The sequence below is a fragment of the Petaurus breviceps genome, unplaced genomic scaffold, assembly GCF_028583685.1.
Source record: "Petaurus breviceps papuanus isolate PSGF00001 unplaced genomic scaffold, PetGlider_PUasm1.0 126, whole genome shotgun sequence".
Taxonomy (NCBI): domain Eukaryota; kingdom Metazoa; phylum Chordata; class Mammalia; order Diprotodontia; family Petauridae; genus Petaurus; species Petaurus breviceps.
The window spans coordinates 65496511-65507635 of record NW_027185655.1 but is presented as its reverse complement, the minus strand read 5'-3'; the positions used below and the strand labels follow the sequence as shown (position 1 = coordinate 65507635).

The 11125-nt window shown below is 37.6% G+C and overlaps 1 long non-coding RNA gene across 3 annotated transcripts in view; it reads left to right on the top strand.

The window, feature by feature from the left end:
* LOC138167707 (uncharacterized) overlaps positions 1-11125 on the top strand; it is a 44220-nt gene that overhangs the window by 1340 nt on the left and 31755 nt on the right. For 2 of the 3 annotated variants that reach the window (XR_011169945.1, XR_011169950.1), the window contains exons 2-3: positions 4375-4432; positions 9072-9098. This is a non-coding gene — a long non-coding RNA (uncharacterized lncRNA). The remainder of the gene's footprint in view (positions 1-4374; positions 4433-9071; positions 9099-11125) is intronic. The other variant, XR_011169952.1, reaches the window with a different exon arrangement.

Below are 11125 nucleotides of genomic sequence, written 5' to 3'. Positions count from 1 at the left end.
GGGACATATGCTAGACATGTTACAAAGGTAGAAAGACCTGACAACTGATATGGGGGGTGGGGGGAAGAGAATGACCGAGCTAAAGATGACATGTAGATTATAAACCTAGGTGACTAGATGTATAGTAATAGGGAATTTGGGAGGAGGCAAGGATTATTTCAAGGCAGGGATAATGAGTTCAGTTTTAAACATAATGAGTTTAAGATATACATACACACTTATGTATATGTGTGTGTGTGTATACACACATACATCCCTTTGGGGGAGTTCCACAGTTAACTAGTGTTTTGTGAGATAATTAGTAACTTTGGAGAGAGCAGTTTTGGTTGAATGAGGAAATCAGAAACCAAAGTGCAAAGAGTTAAGAGAGTGAAAGGAAAGGAAGTAGAAGCACTTAGCCTTCTCAAGCCTTTTTTTTTTTCTGAAGCCAGAAAAGGAAAAAGAGATCAATTGGATGATTGCAGGAATGAATTGATTAAGTGAGGAAAAATCAAATGACATTTTTTTTAAAAGACGACATTAATATGTTTGTAGATAATTGAGAAACAGCCAGTAGACAGAGATCTCTGTGACAGAAAATTAGTAAGAGTGTAGGGATGGTGGGGTAAATCTGCTGGAGAAGACAAGATGGAATAGAATCACTTGTCTATGTAGAGAGCTTTGCCTTGGCAAGGAGAAAGGCCACCTCTTCATGTGTGGGGGTCAAAGAGAAGATAGTGGCAGAAGATGTCTGATAGGAGATGAGGAACAGGAAATAAGTGGGAGCCCTCAGCTATTGGCCTCAGTTTTTTCAGTGAAATATGAGGTAAAAGTTCCCAGGGTCAAGGGGATAGGAATTTTCAGGAGGGAGAAAAAGGTTTAGAAAAGTTGCAATGGTAAATGGGAGAGTGAGTCAGGAAGATGTGAAAGGACTGCCTTCCCCAGTGAGGGACAGGTTGAAATTTTGTAACAGAAATTTGTTGTAGTACCAGTCAGCATAATTACATGGACTTTGTCCAGGCTGTATCCCTATGTTATCACATAAGCTTTTTGACTAAACTAGAATCAGGGACTTTAGTTTTTATCTTTCTATCCTTCTATTGTGACAGTACCCTTATACACACAGATAGTATGTGAAATTGTCCAGCTGAAGTCCTAATTTGAACCAAACTTTGCTAGGGAAGTGTTGCTTGTAGACAGATTTATAAATTAGGGAAATAAATAGAGGAAAGCTTTTATCAGGTAAAACACAAATGGATTACTATTTTCAGTATCTATCTATTATGAATTTTTATTTAAAGCCAATACTTTAATGATTTAAAAAGATATACTTAAGATTATGTTTTCTAGGACTTGGATTATATGACCTCCACTAAAAACAATTTGACATGAAATTTAAGGACATTGAACACAATTTAATCTATTCCATCCTTAAGACTTGCTGTCTGCCATCAGTAACTATCCCTCACATGATAAAAAATCATTATGAGATGTGGGACATGCTTTGAAATTGCTACATTATTGTTTGCTGGGAGTTAGGATAATAACCCAGTTTCTGCTGGACATATAGCCTTTTCTGTCTACCTAGTGCAATAACATCTGCATGTTATACTTCGATATTCCTAATCTACCTTAGGATAAAGTCCTGCATGCACTTTCTGGGTTGGCTCACTTATACTAGCCTGACTTCACATTGGTAGATCTCTCAGGATATAGTTTCCCTGTTGTGGGAAACATATTCCCTTTGTTCACAAATATAGCTCTCAAGCTGCAACCAGTGTTCTTCCATTTATGTAAACCCACCCACTCAAAAATGATAACATTAGACCTTAAACATAGTAATTTATTTAACAAAAAATTGGATGTGATAATAATATCATCACAAATACAAAAAGCAAATGCGATAATAATATATCTCAGTCCACAGATAGATCTAGGTCATTTTATGTCAGAAATGTACTCAGTATCTATGGGAAAGGGTAAATATACAGTTATAGAAACCTTCCAAGGAAGCACATGAGTGAGGATAACTTATATGTTCAGGTTAATCCATAATTCTGGAACTATAAAGTTTGATGACTCCTTTCTGTCTCAGGCACCGTCCCGTAAATATTCCTTGATAAGCATAGCTTTTGTGTTGAGCACATGGCTTCTTTTGCTAAGCCGAATTGATCTATACTGTGCTTGACTGAGATGTCAGTGGGTGCAGCTTAGCTAAAAATGTTGATATACTAGGTGATATTCTTCCAAGCTATTCCTCTGCTTAGCTGGACTTACTTTTCTCAGCAACTGTAGCGTCCATTACTTCCAGTTTCAGGTTTAGCTGATGACTTCAGTTGAATTAGTATTATATTATTATTATATTATATTATATATATATATACTCTTTTAAAAAATAATACATTTTTTAAATTAACAAATTTCATTCCTTACCCACCCCCATGCCCCACTGGGGAAAAAAAAAACAAACAAACAAAAACAGACTAAAACCCTTTTTTTAAATTTTACTTTTTGGAGGGCAATTGGGGTTAAGTGACTTGCCCAGAGTCACACGGCTAGTTTTTGTGTTAAGTGTCTGAGGCCACATTTGAACTCAGCTCCTCCTGACTCCAGGGCCATTGCTCTACTCACTGCACCACCTAGCCACCCCAAGACTAAAACCCTTTTGAAAAATATGAATAATTAAACAAAACAGTGTTGAATTACTCCAAAAACCCTATTTCATTATGTACCCTGCATCTATTATTTCTGTCAGAATGTGGATGAAATTCATCATCCGTCCTCTGGAATCATTACATCTGGTTTATTACAATACATTTACAGAGTCCTTGAGGTTTTTCAAAGTTGTTCACCTTTTCAGTGTTGTTATAGTATAAATTGTTCTCCTGGTTCTGCTCATTTCCTTCTGCATCAGTTCAAACAAGTTTGTCCAGGTTTCTCTGAAACCATCCCCTCCATTGTTTCTTTCAACATAGATATTGTTATATTCATATACCATAAGTAAGCCATTTACGAATTGATGAGCAATCCCTAAGTTTCCAGTTTTTTGTTGCTATAAATATTTTATATATATAGAACCTTTTTCTCCCTGATCACTTTGGGATATAGGCCTAGGAGTGGTATTGCTGTGTCAAATGGTATGCATATTGTAATACCTTCAGGGAACATGGTTCCAAATAGTTTTCAGAATGGCTGTACCAATTCACAGTTTCACTAACAATGTATATGTATGCTCTTTTCAGGAAAAGAGGACAACTTTAATTTTGAGGGGTGGATAGGTGGAGTTCAACTTAAATTGTTTAATGGAATAAATGAGATATTCTGCCCTGAATTTCAGCTTTTTAAAGGTTTTTCTTGGTTTATTTGCTCCATTAACTACTAGCCTCTCCAACATTGCTCCTTTGCAGTTTTCATTTTCTCCATCTCCCAGCAATAACAGGTCACAATTCAAAAGAAGTCTCTCCTTTCCTCTTAATCTTTGTCTCAGCAACAAGTCTGAATAGACAGCTTCATATATCTCTTTATCCCTTCTTCCTCTTAGCAGTGGGAGGCAGTAAAAGGTTTTCCAGATTTTCAGCAGCAAGAACAAAAAGAAAGTTAGAGTCATTTTTACAATTATAAAATCTGTCCTTTAATGTGTATCTTATCTTCCTGGGTTTAGAGTCTGGAATCTCTCTCTGAATAACCCCATGTTAGCTTAAGGTTTGTACCAGTTGTATCTTCTGTAACTAGGTAAATTTTATCTGTCTCATAATCATAGAACAGTTCTAGCATCATTCATATTTCCTCAGTTGTGCACTGAAAAGTCCTTCACTTTTTCATAGGCAAGTAACTGTAACATACTTTTTCCATTCACTCCAGCATTCTACTTCTTTTCATTTTAAAATGAGCAACTGCTGTTTCAGAACTCTGAATCAGACTTAGCTGAGACAAGTAAACTGCCAAGGTAAACTTGACTCAGAAATTCCTTTTCTCGGAAGCAGACTACAATCCCAAATATATGAACTAACTCCTTTAGAGGATTACTCTCCTATGTTAAAATATAAGCTCCTTGAGGGCAGAAGTAGTTTTATTTTTACCTTTAAGTCTCCAAAGCCTAGAACAAATGAAGGAATGAATAAATGAAGCTTTCATTAAGCACTATGTGAAAGGCACTGGGTTAAGCACCGGGAATATACAAATAGAAAAGTAAATCTCTTATTTTCAAGGAACTTGCATTCTTAAAGTTTCAAATCAAATGGAAAGGTCCTGGGGTCCTTAGGATGCTATGGCAATGTAGATGGCCATGCCTCTTATTTGATGTCATTTCTGCTGATAAAGTCATATCAGTTTCTGGTGCTGAACCATTTGACAGTGCCAAGGACTTTGATAATGAGAACTTTTTTTTTTTTCTAGATCTTCAATAGAACTGTAGTACCAGCAAGAGAAGTTGGCAGGCTTCATCTCCACCAAGGTTAGAAGCATTATTCTTCCCAAAATCTTGGGTTCAGAATGCTGGGTTGTCTGAGGGGAAATGATAGTTAAGATGGTGGTAGTGGTTTCCCTTTCCTGGAACATGCTACTTCCTTTCTGTCCCTCGTAATTCAGTTAGATTGCTTGCCTTCCTTGGGAATTGCTTGGCAATTAGTGTTGCTGGCTGACCCTTTATCCATAGGAGCTTCTATACTTGGATGATGGCTATGAGGACCAAGCTGTTAGTGGACCATAGTCTGGAGAAGTGGGGTATACTGGCTTAGAAATCCACAAATTAATATTATCTATGTTGTATTTTTATTTATTTTGTTAAACAATTACGATTATGTTTTAATCTGGTTCAGGCCCCACTTGGGAGCTTGGGAGCTAAGGGCAGAGGCCTATAGTCCTGGAGTTTAATACCTCTGTGGAGGTCACTGACACTGCCAGTGCTCCTGTGACTGACAGTCAGCATTTGCTAGTAGTGATGAGGAATGTGAACCCTTTCTCCACAGTGATTTCTCTTCTCAGTGATGGCTGAAGGGACTGGGCTAGAAACAGGTTAGGTGAAATGGAAGACACAGCAATTCCCAAAGCTCTTGGGTTCAGGTTTCTGGGCTATTCTCTATCAAGGACTGAGGAGAGATGGCAGTCCATATGATGGTAGTAGTTTGGCTTGCTTGGCACATGTACATCCCCCAGGGTGCCTTGCTGCTTCAATAATTGGCACATTATAATAATTTAATCAGTGCTTATTGATTGATTGATAGTTTTGTTCTGAGTTTTTCTTTCAAGAATAATTCCTTAGTACTTAAATATTATTTGGTTTATTTGACTTCTTCATTTCTTATATGCAGTATAAATATCTAATTAAAAATAAAAAAGTAATCTTCAGTTTTAGCTTTTTGGTTTAACATTTCACTTTGCATTTTAAATGAATTTCCAGCAAAACTAGATAAGGTTTTCCTATGATGTGGATAAATTGAACAAGTACTAAAAAATTAACTTTAGAGAAATAAAGCACTATTAGTTTTAATGGAGTTTGGGGTAGTGTTTCTAAGTAATCCTGAATATAATATTTAAGCAAAGAAGAAAAAGGTAAATAAAAAGGGAACGATTTGTGTGATTTTCTTCACAGGATGATCTGTGTGTCATTAATATTTTCCATTATTTTCTTTCTATTCATCCTTGTTGTCAGTACTTGATTTAAGTAGGCTAAGGAAAGAACTTATTTTATTTGGATTAATAATTGTGACACTATATGAAAAAGCCAATTCTATTTATTTATGTTACTATTTGTGTCCTCTTTGTAGAAAGAAAAATAAATACTCTTGAACCATTTTGAATTAGCTTTCTCAGGAATATGCAGATATTATTTTAGGTTTATACTTAAAATATGGATAAAGCAAAAAACAATCTTGAAAGTATAATATAATCATAATTTAAAATATACTGGAGTTGAACTATTTCTAAAATTGTACTTTTTCTAGAAAGATGATTTGGTTTTATTTTGAAGCCTCTGAAAATATGGAACTCAGTGGTAATTTGAAGACTTCTGAGGGTTATCTGAATGGGCCCTGTGCCATTAGCAATGAACAGTATATGAATGCATCTCTTTGTCTTAATGAATATTGACATGGGGTAATAATTGCAGGTTTTTTTCATTTTAAGAACTATTGTATTTAAAACAACTCTGAAAAGTCCAGTTTTGAAAACTGGATTTTGTGCTTTCTCTGTGGTATTTTAGAGTGATAATTTAAAAATTAGTCCTATGAGCAGCTTTTCTGCAGTTTCAACAGCAGAAAAAGTAAGAGTTGCATTTGCCACCTACCCCACTATCTCCTCATAACTGTCTGGCCACAGGAGAAATGGAGGCCAGGGTACAGACTCATTGAACAATTAGCAACTATCTCTGGTTGCTGGCTGTAGTAGAGCCAGCCATGAAGGTAGAGGTGGAAGCAATCACTTGAAATTTTTTTCACTACATTTATTAAGGACTTACTATGTGCCAGATGTGCTGAGTGCTGAGGATACAAGCAAGCAAGACAGCTCCTGCCCTTGAGGAACTTTTACTTAAGGAGAGAGCACATAAAAGGGAGCTGGAAAGGAGAGGGAGGAGTCAAGTGGTTCCTGACAAGATAAGGTCTGGAATTTCTACTGTCAGAACCCAGAGTCCTGTGTCCCAGGAGCAAAGCCCAAGGTTGGGGATGGGGAAAGGAGATGGAAACGATGGCTGAAATGGAGATGGCATCTTGTGGAGATGGCCAAGAAATCTATCTTCCCAAATGTATACCCACTAAACAGTTAAACTGGGTTACCTGAGATTATGTCTCAAGTTATAGGACACATATTTCAAGGGCCTGTAACTTTGGGTATATGAATATTCTCTTCATCAAGCTGATCATAGTACTTTTCTGCCTTAGTAGACAACCTTTCAGAGTTGCAATGACATAAACATTAATCATTGTGACTAACTTTCACTGTGTACTAGTTAGGCTAATCCTTGGACAAGAGAAGTCAGTGTCATCAGAACTGTGCTTAAAGCTTTCTCATTCTGGCATGTTTCATCTGAAATTAGACCCACTGGCATAGGCTTCAGGAACATGAAGGATCAGAGTAGGACTTTAGGAGTGAGTTTATAAACAAATTTAGCTACCTAAATTAACATACTATAATGCTTCACTGGACCCATGATTAACCTCTAACCCATACCCCCATGTTGGTACTTCCTTCAACAGTATTTATGTATGTGGAGGTCTATTCATATTCATATTTTCACATCCTGTATGATTCTTGTCTATATCTTTATAAATTCTCTAAAGGAGATCAGCTCAACTATTTAAATATAAATAACTTTAAAAAATGAGTAGGCCAAGTATGGTACCATCTCCCACTCACTCTCTAGGCTAGCTCAATCACCCAGTGTGTACTTAGTCACTTGTGCAGTTCCCAGAAGTAATACCATGATGCTACAAGTCTCTCTCTTTCTCTGTTTCTGTTGCCTCACTCCCCTCACCTAGGGGCAACTTTAGCGTGGGGAGATGGGCATACTGTTATTCCTATTTTAACCTCCTTAGTCTCCAATTTACACAAAATCAGTCACCATGACTCCATTAATTCTCAAACATAAAATATTACTTAGTAAGGCAAAAGAAAGAATAATCACAACATTTTCTCATTAGAATACCGAAGTTGAAGTACTAACTTTTATTCAATAGAAAGCAAAAGTAAGAATAATCAGAATATCATAGTCTACTCATAAATCTGAGTTATACTCTCCTACCAATAGATGTAGTGTTGGTACACACTTACAAAAACCTAGCAAGGAGGCCATGAGTGGGGAAACCCATGTGCCTGGGCAATTTACAACTCTGGACTGCAGGTGTTACTGCCCTTTGTCCCTTCAGAAATCATCTGTACCTCATAAAGCTGCTTCTCTGCTACCTGCTCTATTTCTGGTCCTTACCATTCTATTATTGGGTAAAACCACCCCTTTTCCTGAGCCAGTGAAGCAGTGACAGCTCTTTTAGCTCACAGGGATCTGAGAAAGTGTCAGACTAGTGTAATGACAAGTAGTTCTCTTAAGCCAAAGAACTGTCAAGTTCCTCTGATCTGTAAATAGAAGGGGATTTGGCTTTGTCTAATCAGTTCCCTGCCTCTTCTCCCAGCAAAGAACCAATCTCAGTAAAATAGATGCAGTCTCTATTTACCATGGTTTCTCCCTCTCAAACCAGAGAGGGCAGAAGAGGGTAACATAGGCATCCCCAAGAGGGTTCCCCTCTCTCAACCTGTGGATGATTCCAGAAAGCAATAAGCTTAAACAGTTCTGCACATAACAGTGGGATTCAGCTCTCAATGCACTTCCAGCAGCTGCTCCACCCAGTGTACAAAGAAATGCCTTTCTTCTGATCAGCGAGTTCCCAGCAAAGCAACTGAAGAATCCTCTCTAATATCAGCCAAGTCTTCAGTGCCTTCTGTCCCTGGCTTCTTGTGACTTCTGCTATGCTCAACTTACCCTCTTGCTTCTTCTGCCTAACTTCCTATATAGCATCTTCTCCTGTTGACGTTGTAATCATCTATAATGCCTTAAGTCAAAGCTTCTTAGTGAACAGTGACTCTTCTGTACCTTATGAGGTAAAACTCAAAACCATCTTTCTATAAGACATAAAACCAATAGTCCTTTGATAATTTTTACATACTCCCTACACACTTATTTGATTTACTTTTTTGTCAATTATAATTAAAACTCTAAAAATATCTACATGTAAATGTACTGATAGACCACAATGCCCTATTGCCACCATTAATCATCATCATTGTCATCAACATATAATGCTTTAAGGTTTGAAAAATGCTTTACAAATATTATCTCATTTTATCCTCACAGCAACATTAGGAACATTCCCTCATTAATTGTTTTGCCTCTTAGTTCATCTGAAGAACAGTTCTCTAAATAGTCCTCTAAACAGTCTCTGTCCCTCCTTAAAACTATCTGAGACAACATTATTTATAAATCGCTTTTTATCAGTTTTCCTGCTTTGCTGGGAAGCTGCTGATTGGAAGAAAGAAATTGCTTTGCATTTTGGTGGGAACAGGTACTGGAATAACATTACACAAATGTTCTTTTTCTGTCCCTTTAGGTCATCAAACGGTCCACCAATAAAAGGGTCAGTACCTTACAAATATATTCTGATACCAGAAGCAACTTATTAAAATAACAAAAAGAATGCAATTCTTTTTATTTAAATATTTTACGTTAACATAAGCATTTGTCCTGTTACAATCATTTTCTAGAAAGTGAAAAACTACAAAGCTTCATGTTTCTTTTAATTCAGCAAACAGGAAGCAGCTACTGTGTGAGAAGTACTGAACTATATATGGGTGAGAGAGGAGTAAGATATATAGGCCAAAAGGAGCTTAAAACGAAATTAGGGGGATACCACATACATTTGCATGATATGAAGCAAGATCAGATATGATCAGAGCAAAAGAGAGATTCAAATAGTGCTCTAAGAAAGTTTGAAAAGAAAGAGAACATATGTTGGGGAGCAGAGAATCAAGGAAAGCTTCACTGCGTAGGAAGTTGAGCTGGACCTTGGAAGATGAGAAGGATTTTAAAAGGCAGAAATGTGGATAGATAGACTCCAGAGGATTAAAACTTAAAGACAAATTAACATAAAGAAAAAATTTTCCTGGGATAGATTGACTCTCAACCTACACCCATTTCAAATAAATGTTTATATTTTGGTGTAAACTCAAATTGCTTAGAAGAATGATGATTCTTTACAGTGTTACTGAAGCTGAAGAAGAACAGATTTGTTCTTCATAGGTTAATGATCACTGTTGTAGGTGCTGCTCTAAGGCCAGCACCCTCTTATGTCAGAGGAAATGTTGGAGTGAAATGAGGCGCTAGCAAGTCAGTAAACATTTTACAAAGGAGATTGACTTTGTCTTAACACAGCAAGAATATATAACAAGGATACAGTGGCATTTAAGATTCTCTGGATGCAGCCACCCTTTACTTTCACATGGAAATGTGTCTGTCTGGTCATTAAGTATCAGAGTGTAATGACTCATGGTCTCAAGTGCCTACCAAGTCTGAGAGGCCCTGACTACATGAAACTGAGAATTTTTGTACCCCAAGACCAAGAAGCTGTGTCACAGAAGCTAGAGCCAGTCAAGTTGGGGCAGGGAGGAGCTACGTCAAGCAAGCTGCATCAGGAAAATAATGGTCCCATTATATACAATCCCTTGGTCCTAGTGTTCTTTTACAGGACCTTCTATTTTTAATGACTAAACAGTCCTCCTCTCATGGGATGGAAAGAGAGGAAAGGGAAAAAATGTGGAGGAGAGCAAAACCCCCAAATCCTGAACATTTCCTTACCCCTTCAGAAAGTCTCATGGTCTAGTCCACATCTTTGCAAGTCCATTAATGCAGAATTGTGATGATGAACCAGAGTAGCACCAAGAACATCAAGACCACAGTGCAGATGATGATGCCAGCAGTGTCATCCTATATTTCTTCTCCTGATGTGAGGTGTTTGGTGATGAGCAGGAGAAGCTCCAGGAATATCAGGGTTTCTGTGTGCACTTCTGACACAGTCAATGAATCTTAATCCTGCATCAGAGTCATCTATAGTAAAGTGGCTACAAGGCCTTAAACCTCTAGCATGTAACCTATCATGGGATCTAAGTGGATACTGAAGCTCATTACCTGCCCCACCTGTTAATCTTCCCCCTCCTGAGAGCTACATTAGGACATGGCTTTGGAGGTACTGGACACCTGACATAGTCAGATACATAATGATGCAACTTGTTCATCAATAGGGGAGAAATTCTTAGACTGAGAAGGGAGGGTACCATTTTGCCAGTTGAGGGCCACTCAGGTTAGGAATAACTGCCTTGTCATTACTGAGAGGCATAATGTGGTCTTTTGCCAAGCACAGGGGAAGGGAGGGTAGGGAATAAGCGTGAGTACAGTACCTGCTATGTGCCAAGCACCATGCTAAGTTTTTCACCTCATTTGATGCCCACAGCCCTAAAAGGCAGGCGCTGTTACCCCTGTTTTTTAAAATTTTTTTTTATTAATTTGTTTCCTTTTAGTGTACAGGATTCAATTCCACAATTCCTTGAGTTTCACATTTTGTCCCCCTCCCTCCCCTTTCCCCCCCCATGGTGGCTTATAGTCAAGTAT